The sequence below is a fragment of the Nicotiana attenuata genome, unplaced genomic scaffold, assembly GCF_001879085.1.
Source record: "Nicotiana attenuata strain UT unplaced genomic scaffold, NIATTr2, whole genome shotgun sequence".
NCBI lineage: Eukaryota > Viridiplantae > Streptophyta > Magnoliopsida > Solanales > Solanaceae > Nicotiana > Nicotiana attenuata.
In genome coordinates, this window is record NW_017673480.1 from 55,670 (window position 1) to 66,649 (window position 10,980).

The 10,980-nt window shown below is 34.8% G+C and overlaps 1 long non-coding RNA gene across 1 annotated transcript; it reads right to left on the minus strand.

The window, feature by feature from the left end:
• Positions 1-1,121: 1,121 nt before the first annotated feature.
• LOC109216483 lies at positions 1,122-10,260 on the minus strand. The gene is made up of 4 exons (XR_002066497.1): positions 9,978-10,260; positions 6,109-6,790; positions 1,786-1,897; positions 1,122-1,433 (listed from the first exon to the last, which is right to left on the minus strand). It is a non-coding gene; the product is annotated as an uncharacterized LOC109216483 (long non-coding RNA).
• Between the last annotated feature and the right edge of the window lie 720 nt (positions 10,261-10,980).

The window sequence follows — 10,980 nt, forward strand, 5'->3', positions numbered from 1 at the left end:
ATAATTTGTTCCAAGATACTTGTCATTTTAGAAAATCAAGAAAGAATTAATTATTCTTTTCCACGTTTACTCTTACTCTAATAAATGTGGATAAATTTATATCTTGAAAGCAAGAGTTGTAATATATTGAGATCAATGAATAAATAAGGGTAATTAAGTCAAGTTATACTTTGAATTGATATTTTTTAAGATGCGTGCCAAAGGCAAACATGACAAGCAAAATGAAATGGACAAGGAACTCACAAGACTAGATGTTTTGGAGGTGTAATTGCACCTCCGCCATTATAGTCTAACACAATGTAACAAGCAGCAATTTTACTCCCTCCGTTCTATTTTACTGTCATGTTTGCTTTTTACACACCCCTTAAAAATAATTAATTAAAAACATAATTTGACTAAATTACCCTTATTTATTCTTTGGTCTCAATTTATTACTACTTGCTTTCACTACATTAATCTATTTTCACATTTATTAGAGTAAGGATAAAGGTGAAACGAATAATTTGTTTTTCTTGATTTTCTAAAATGACAAATACTTAGGAACAATATTTTTAATAAACATGACAATTAAATGAGAACGGAGGCGGTATCTAGGATTCAATATTGAACCTCTAATACATAACATATCCACAAGATAAGGTTCGTAAAATGTAGATATTAGGATGTATGTGTGATAATACATTATTGGACAAATAAACATGATCACTTAGACAAGGGTATAAAGCGCGCACACAGATATAAAATAAGAGAAAGTTGCTTGTTATGAATTGTGATTTCTACGTCAAACTCCAAATAAAGCAGTCCATAGGTATGATAGGAGGACGTAATAATGTGTGCTAAAAAAAAAAAAGAGGTAGACCTAAAATCAAATAGAAGAATTATCGCAAAAGAGTTAAAATCTTTCAAAATCGAAGCAAATTAATCTAAAAACACGACACAATGGAAGCAAAGAATCCACATAAGAAATACTGACTAGTAAGGATTATCGTCTGAATTTTTCTGAGTCTTGTTGAGATTGTATCCCATTGTAAGAAATAAGTGTAACATAAAGAATATCTAACTTAAAATACATTATTTTATCATATTAGATCAAGACGGGTCCAAATAGAACATAATGAAAATAAATTAATTCATATAAACAATCTAAATTAGTTTGAAATTGAGATGTAATTGATACATTGTGCATATCACCAACTTTTCAGTTTTCCCACTATCTAAGGATTTCCAAATTTGAGCTCATTCATTTTCATAGACAATTGCAATTCTATTTCAAAAGTTGGCGGCCCAACCATAATAAGGTAGTTATCGTATTCTCTTTTTCTATTTTTATTTTTTGTCCAAGTGGAAGTAAGTAAAGCTTAGTACTCCAATAGGGAAATGAATGTCTTGTTAAGGGCAGAGGGGGTGATGCATTAGTTAGCATATACTGCAACCTGCACACAAACATTAATGAGAATGCAGGACAAATTTTAAAAACAAAGACAGAGTAAATAAGCGGGGTCCTCCTAACTTCATTCATTTCACAATCTGCAAACTCATTTAAGATCACCACGAAATGTATGAGCTCTACCATTACTCCCAATTTATTCACTACTCTCATTTTTTTTTTCCTTTTAGCTTTTTTCGTTATATGAGAAACCAAGAACCAAGAACCACACAGCTTTAGCAAGTCCAAAATGAACGAACATATTTTATTTTGGGAGCTGAAATTTCGGGAGTTTTAGGGGATGCTGATATCCAATAACATGAGGGCGTGGGTGGTGAGGGAGCAGAGGGACCTACTACCTTGATTGCTATATAGATTTCCATGTCCCATTTGGATGTCCTGTCCCCATCCTTCCCTGTAACGGTTGGAGGACTGCTTTTATGCTGCTAGTTCAAGCCCCCTTCCTCAACTCTGCAAAAAATTTCAATTATATTTTGAATTTAAAAGACAGAAAAATACAAAGATTTGTTTGCCACTCTACTAGGCACTTATGTCAATCTTGTATCTCAATTTTGTGCATTCACCGATCTTTTGAGAGTAAGAACCTTTTAGGGCCCTCCGCTCCTTCAATCCTTAAGAAAACCATACAAAACTGACGCACACCTCAAACAAGCACTTAAATGCATTTGTTTTTCTTGTCTTTGGTATGTCCTAATTCTTTTTGTAATGCACTGAGCCAACATCATGACACTTTATGTGCAAAAATAAAGTGCCAATTAAAAAATACACATCTTTCCACTCGAGCTGCAATGTCTAACCCAACCATACTCAATTTTCTAGTTTATGTATCCTTCATCTTTGATGTCTAACCTCCAATCAACATAAAGGGGTAAGTCACATGCAAAAGGTACATAATGCAAATGTGCAAGAAAGATGATTATACTGTCAAGAATATGATTAATTTCTTTCCTGGAAGCTGCCCTTTTTAGTTATCTAGAGAGGTAATTCCAATGAGGGTTTCCTTCAGCCTTTAGGTGATGGCGACTAGTGAGCAACTAAGGTGGTTGGCACCATGTAATTCCAAGCTCTCATTCCTAGCCCCACACCATATAGCAGAATGTCTTGAACATCGGGACCCTAAAGCAAAGATAGTGAAACCTCAATAAACTTTTTTTTAAATAAGGTAAAATAAAGTGAAACCTCAATAAACTTTCTTTATTATAAGGTAAAGTAAAGTGAAACCTCAAACTTACCCTACTAAATAGGGGGATGACATCTTTTCATATTTCTCCATCTACACCATATCTTTTATTAGAAAGAAACAGAACTTCTCCATCTCACCATATTAAAAGACAAATCCTAATAAAACTAGATTCTTAATGAGGCATGAACTAGAAAGCACTCTAACTTCTGCAAACCATAGTAGTATGATCATTCAGAAGAAACACAACTGAGATACCTGTCTTGATTATTGAAAACCCAAAACTGAACAGCTAAAGGCGGATTACTTCTGAATAAAATCTCCATAGAAATGTGACAAGCAAAGGTATTTTCACAGAAATGCAACAATTTAAACTGATTCCATCAACATTCATTTTCTGTTCAATTCTAACTCCAGTTATATAACATAAAGAGATCTAGCTTGATCAGATGAACAAGTCTTGGATTTAATCATGCCCCAAGGCTTCAGTCACTATTATTACTCCCGTAATTGAGTGTTTATGGAAGGTGGACCCTCTAATTATTCGTGAATAAAAAGCCTGTTACAAATATTTTCATAAAGCTATTACTAGTTATCTTCTTCTATCTTTCTAAGAATTTTGCTACTTATATTTTCTTGTGCTAAACATTATAAATTGCCATTATGCTCGCAAGAGTCTACCTTTTTTAGGTTTCTTATAGTGCTTGATACAGAAGTCCACAACTTAGGATATACATTTTAGGTGAAGTAGTTTTTCCTGTTGTCCCTTATCCACAAACTAGAGAACTGAACATTAGAGAACATAAGTTTCAAACTATGTTGCATGAACTTGGATATGAGTACGTACAGGTAACTGGTAAGTATTTGGTTGGATAGGTTAAACCTTTAGCAAACTTTTAGTGTATCTTGAAGGATCTATATGAAGTACCTATACCCACGTTATACCTGTTTGGCACAAGTGTATATATCAAGGCAAATGAAGAGTTTATGTAAGATGGATTTCGGCAAATCGTAAGTAAAAGAACTTACAACTTAAGTATATTCGGAATATCACTTGTCTAATTAAAGTAAACGGTTTTAGATTCATACGAACCAAGTGAGAGCTAAGCGATCATCGACTTATTCCATTTGCACCAGAAAGTTCATGGTTCTGAACCTGCTAGGGCATTTAAGAACTCAAACAATCAAGGGCTTTGGAAGATCCTAACACAAACATAATGCTCCATCAACAGGTAAGACCATCAACATGAATGGCTGACAGAAACAGATGACAAGCTATTGACACGTCCCTAATGTGGTTTATATAGCAAGGATTCAGCTTTGGAAGTCTACGAATAGAATACTGCTTTAATATCATTTTAAGTGGGTCAACATATAAAGCAGCAATGTTAAACAAGCAGTGCTATAGCAGTGATAAGGGCCTGAATCTCGAACATCCTGAAGTTATTCATAACTGGAGGTACAGGAGCTTTTGAAAAGGAGGAAACTGAGCAATAGGATGAGGAAAAATAGAGAAGACAGATCAAATTATAGCTTGAATTGAAGAGGGGAAAAAAGGATAAATCAATCAATCAATCACTACGTCTCAATCCCAACCTAGATGGAGTATGAATCCTCTATATCAGGACCTAATTCATCCCAATATTGGTAAGTAACCAGACATGATGTTTGTCTTTTAAGACAAATTAGGGGTTCTATAAAACTAGTGGTTCTTTAAGTCTTACAATTATCCATACCCAGGCCTAATCAAAAATGACAACTAGGCCTGAATCCCAACTAGTTCGTATTGCCTGCAAGGGTTCTTTGCTTCAATTTTGTTCTATTAAAAATGTAAATAAAGAAGAAGAAAAAATGTATACATAAAGAGAAGACAACTTAGGGATTGGTGAAAAAATATATGAAAGGACGACAGAAGTATCATATATAGCAGACAGATATACTAGCTTCATTGATGTATATCTCTTGAACAAGGGGTACAGGGTCTTGATCTGAGATGAGATCGTTGTAAAAGGAAAATCTTAAAGGAAGTACTACCTCTCAACATGTGATTCTGCATGTCAAAAACCAACTTTAAACCTGAAGAAGCTTTTCAGTTTTTTCCTCCCTTTTATTAAAATCAACGGTCCGTGCTCTTCATATTAACGGAAGTCTCTATAATTAACTGACAAATACAGGTGACTTCCAATACAAGAAGCAGGATCTTCCCTTTCATCATTGACATCTTTATAGCCATTTACTCATAGTAATTCATGAATTTTGTGCATCTGCTGACATCATGTCAGAAACACTACTTATCAAAATAACTTTAGTACATTATTTTTTTCCAAACAACAATATTGGCTAGTAAAGACAATTCAGATTATTCAGTCTCATTTGATTCACAAGTGTGGACCAGATACTCGGCCATTAAGAGTGCTTTTAGCTAGTAGAAGCTGAAATTACATAAGATGACTTCTATGAAATAATTCACTTATCTGTATGAACCATATTGACGTAGATACTAGGCGTCTTGTATAAAATATCAATAACACACAGTTCAATGATTAAACCTTCTTTTATCATTTGTTTATCAAAAAATTTGTTTAAATTCAGAAAAGGCCAAGGAAAAAGGACAGTGAGGCAAAGGAGCCTAAAACAGCTGAAATAATACACAAAGAATTGGTGACTATTATAATTCAAACTTGATCTCCAGTTCTTGCACCAAGGATCTTAAGTCCAACTCTAATAGAAGCCCATGCCGATCCCTCTATAAGAAATATAGCTTCAGGTTTCATCTGCACCCTGAAGTGATTGATCCTTGATTTCTAAAACCTTGAGATCAAGAACCTAAGTGCCTATTCTCGAGATGTTTGGATCCAAGCACCTTTCAGTAAAGAAACTAAATTCATTGCCAGCAATATCAACTTCGGCGAAAATCACAGCCACCAAAGACTTAACTGCCCAAAGAAAAAAGACATTACATTTTGGGAGTTCTCTTGACTGATCATCCGACACCAGATAATACGTAATGTTGTTAGAGTGCAGACTTTGAAATAGAGGCTGTAATATAAAGGTCTGGTTATACAGTTCATTCGGAATGCAGAAAGTTCGTTTATATAGTAGTTACTTCGGCTATTAACTAATGCTTGTTTGAGTTGCCACAGCATGTAAATGAATAACAGCCACAAGAGAGCCTACAACCTAAAGTATTAGCAAAGATCACTGCTTTTGATACAACCTGTGTCGTCAGAGAAAAAATTAGACTCACCTTTCACATTTCCCAACATCTAGCATAGTTTGGGAAAGACTCACCCACAAATAGATGAAGCAATATGTGCTCAAGGGTAAAATAAAGATAGTGAAAACCTAGAAGGGTTTTAACAAGCAAACGTTCCAGAATTTCTCAAGAAATAACCACAGTACCGTAAAACTCAATCAGCACATGGTGTGGGATACAAAAGGATTAGGAGGCATATTGTAAAAGGGTCAATAGAGGTCAAACCTGAGAGCACTTCGTTGCAAATCCTACATGAATTTTGTCATTTCCATTACAACCACAATAACCAATTTTGCCTTCGGAAATGTCATCAGGAAGTGTTTGCTACAGCCCTGGCACATTCCATTGTGTTGACCAAATTCCTCATCATTATCCAGTTCTTAAAGACTGAAAACAACCCTTGAAAACAAATGCATATCGTTGTAGGTTTCCATGGCTGTGCATGCAAAAAATCACATGAATATTGCATAAGCGATGCTGAAATCATCAGATCCAACCTCCATTAAGCAGTATTGTGGCGCAGGTAATCCTAATCTAGTCGCTTCTTCGAACTCAAGACTTGGCTTCTGCCTAGCAAAAAATGCACTTTCCAGACCAGCTTGATAGATGCATGAGAACCTCTCCATATCAATGTATCATTCATAAAATGCATAAGGTTCTAGCCTACACATTTTCCTCCTCTCTCCCCATTCTCAACCTCTCAACAGGATCTCTGCAACTGTTTTAGAATTAAATAGGAAACACCTTAAACTCTATAGCTCCGATCCAAGCTCACATTAGTGTCTTCTTCACCCTGCTTCCACATACAATACCAACTCATGATGGCGCTTCCTTTCACGAGCTAGTATCCAAGCAGCATATCATGCAAAGAATACTTTTTTGGAGGGCAGTCTTCCAAATATAGTACCTGCTTCCAATAAAATTGATAAAGTTCTATGAAGCTTTAAAATTGACCCCATTGGCAACATTTTCTAAACTAGAGGATTTAATCAGAGAATTGCAAGTAATACCAGAGTCAAAAGAAAACTAAATAAATGGAGTCAAGATGGAATTCATTGCTCCTAATCATATCAACCATGTCCAGCAACAAAAGATAAGATATAATCTAAGTACATGAGATTTGCCAATTTCCAAGAATAATTCCTTAATGAACATTTTGAAAACAGAAGAAACTCTCAGATACAAATTCCAATCTATTCAAACAGGCTGGCAGCATACTTGTACAGTTTTAATATTCAGCTAGCAAGTAATTTAAAAGCATATATAGAACATTAGAAATGCACTAAATCAGTAATGGATAAAACAAGTAAAAGGAGATGCCTAAACTACAATCTAATCTAGAATATGTAAATATAGAGTGTTGAGTAAAACAATCTCTATTATACATCAGCTCGTCTGTATTGCAAAACAATTAAAATAAATATCCAATAAATAAAACAAATATCTATTCTTTATCTATTATTTTAAACAAGCCCCAAGAAGGCTGGGAGAATGCTTCAGTACGTAACATAGTAGTTCGATCACTATACTTCAAATTTATCAAGTACGTAACAGTTGCAAATGTAAACAAATAAAAAAAAGTTGCCATCCTTTAACAGCTTAAACATCTTTTAAATAAAAGTGGTGCCCGGGCCAATTTGCGTGCATGTCGACTAATCATCGATTACCTGCTAACTTCCACCAGCATGGATTACTGGTTATTAGATGACTCTATCCACCAAAGTTTAGACGGATGGGAATAAGTTACCTAACTCTTTTTATCTCGGTTGGAATTTGAACCAAACTAACAACTTAAACATTTAGATGACATGGACACAATTTAACATGATATTGCTCTCATTTGTCATCTATAAAAAGAATCTCTCCAACTGCTTGGTCAAAAAATCAATCTCACATGTGCAGGTCCTGCTGGAAACAAATATGAACGCATGTATGAATTAATCAATTAATAGAAGTATCAAAACATCATTAATGCTTCTTAGACAAAAAAAACAAGCATGCAGAATCTCCATATCCGAAGGAGTCGAAGAGTTTTGAATTTGTAATTTAATGAATAAATATACATCTCAAGCTAATAACTGACCACTTGAATTTGTTATTGAAGTGATGAGTAAAGAAATTGAGTCCTAACCTTGCTTATTAAGGCGCAGTGCTGCACATGTAGCAGTTAAAATATTTTCAAAAATAGATCCAAGAATGAATAATTTCACATCAAGAAGTTAATCGACTACACTATTTGTGAAAATGCAGGCAATTGCATTTTTGTTATATTAACAGACTGGAATTAAGAAAAAGATAGAGACTTATTCTTTCATGCATGAACAACCTATGAAAATTAGTGCATCCCCAACAGTAAGTCATTGGATCACTATCTCGGACAATTGATAAGTGTGCCACTCACTTCATAGAAGCCTCTCAATACCCTTTCATTTCCAGGATCAGATGCTAATACTATAGGTGAAGACATTTCCTACGAGGAGTGTACTCAATATGCCAAAGGAAAAGACCTCCTAAAACCAGCTGAAATGTTTAACTAGTTAAACAAACAAAGCATAATCTATCCAACAGCAAATAAGATGAGATTAAATTAACTTGGAAATTAGGACAGCCATGAGAAATGGTAACCAAACACAAGTGTCTAAGCTTTTGTACACCTTGATGCAGGAAGACATAATGAAAATAATACCAGCGTCTAAGACGTTAAAACTCCAAGAAAATAACCCGCTGGACTAATCACATTAAGCAGATAATGATTCTCTAGCGATCACAAAATTGAAGATGAGCCTAAAGGTTTAAACCATGAAGTAAGAAAACGAGGAGACAACTTGGTGAGTAGTACTCACTGAGTACATATAGAAGTTGCATCTTTTGACGTGCTTGCATTTATCATTGAGAATATAAGACTAGCTACCTGTATAGTAGTATTATAACTTCTAGAAAAGTACTTTTCGACTATAACTTCAAAAAGAGTAATTTTTCAAAGACATGAACATGATCAGATGTTTGATAAAAAGTTCTAGAAGCGCTTTAATCGTCAATCATTACAAGTTAATGGCAGGTCATAGTAATTCCATTCAACATGAAACTGGATAAAGTTTGTATTGCATAACAATAACCGAAATTTTGAGGATGGAATTAGCAAAGTATAATCTGGGGCATGAACCAATAGCCTCGTGTCTGAAAACACATGCCACCACAAGAAAGTAACGAACATATTAGGCTAAACCTTTGAGTAGTATTCAACTAAAAGGATGAATCAAGTGTAACATTTATTGCATCTCGTGTCCATCCTAATCCAACCTGTATGATTGTAGAAGAGATAAAATAGATGGAAACACAAGTGGCAAAGAAAATTTTGTATTTATAAAGGAAGACCAAATTATCTACTAAGGTCTAAACTTGTATTCCAATAAACAACATCAGCAGCAAGAACATATACTAAAAAAGGGCAGCCCGGTGCACTAAGCGCCCGCTATGCGCGGGGTCCAGGGAAGGGCTGGACCACAGGGTCTATCGTACACAGCCTTACCCTACATTTCCACAAGAGGCTGTTTCCACGGCTCGAACTCGTGACCTGCTGGTCACATGGCAGCGACTTTATCGGTTACGCCAAGTCTCTCCTTCAGGATAAACATATACTATCTGAAATAAATAAATGAATAAACATATACCTGCTATATATAAAATATAGTATACGAGGGAAAAAATCAAGTAAACATCTTTGAACTTCATAACTGCAATTTCAACACTTCCTTCAGCAAATAGGCTTACAGTCACAGCAGTGAGTGCCTCTCCCAATTGAGGAAAAATGACGAGACTTTACTAAAAACATGAAAGTCCTAGGCTCTTAGCTAATAATTTCTTCAAAGGAACGAGAAAGCTAAAATCTAAAATCAAAACCAGAAATAGAAACCATTAATTAAGACTTCAGCAAACAATAATACCGATGGTATTTCAAAGAAAGGAAAATCCCCTGAAAATGACTGAGACGTAGATTCTCAAAAATCAAACCGGCTATAGACAAAACATCTTCTATTCAATAGACAAAAGCTCATACTAAATAAATAAATAAATAAAATCATAAACAAAATTACCTAGTATAGCAACAAAGTAGCCTTCTGCATTCAACAATTTGGAGAGGAATGAAGCAGTGGCTCCTTTGCCTTTTGTTCCAGCAATGCGAATTGAATGAATGAAAAATTTTCATAGTTTCACCTCCCTCTCCAAAAAAAAAAGTAAAACCGTCTCTGCTGTGAGTTTTTCGCGTAAGACGTTTCTCATTGCCTCGAGAATTGGCAGTATTTTTGGTTCACCAATCCGTGAAACTGGAACGGTGCATATGGACTCGCCCAGTGGTGGTGTGTGTTAAAGCAATTGCTCTCCCCGACTCTGTGCTAAACACTTGCACAAATAAGTTATAGTATTAATTTATTATGATAATAAATTCAGTTAAGTAGTTTATCATAATTAAAAAAAAAAATAGACCTTAAACTTGACCCAAAAAAGAATAACTCCTAAATATATAAGTACATATAACAAAAATATATGCTATGTATTCCTTAGATTTGTGTAAATACTTTAGTGCATAAGTTTTCACCCTAGTATATAACTGTTAGTATACTGTATTTGTAAAATAATTCTGGAAATATAAATGAACATAAACAGAATTGAACAACGAAATAACAAAAAACCAATTCGAGCCCACTGAATTCACAGTGTTTCCTTAAGGAATTTAATCCCCTCCTAGTACCCAAGGTTATGCATTATTTCCTCCCAGGATAGAACGAATTACACACTGGTGTAGTGGTACTTCAAACCCCAGTGTTTCAGCGAACACAAAGTTCGGTAGCAAATCACACTTACTGTTGCTTTGTTTGATGCTAAAAGTATGCAAAAGAAGGAGGAGAAACTCAGAAAATCGTAGTGAAATTCTGAGCAGAATAGTGTTGTATTTATAGCCAAAGTTGGGCTGAAATCTGAAGAGGTGCAACTCTTCAGAATGGCTGTTTATGCAAAACGGCCACAGCATAAATGTCATTACATAAATAGCCATTTACTCAACAATAAAGAGGGAAAATTGAAGAGGGTAGTTACTTT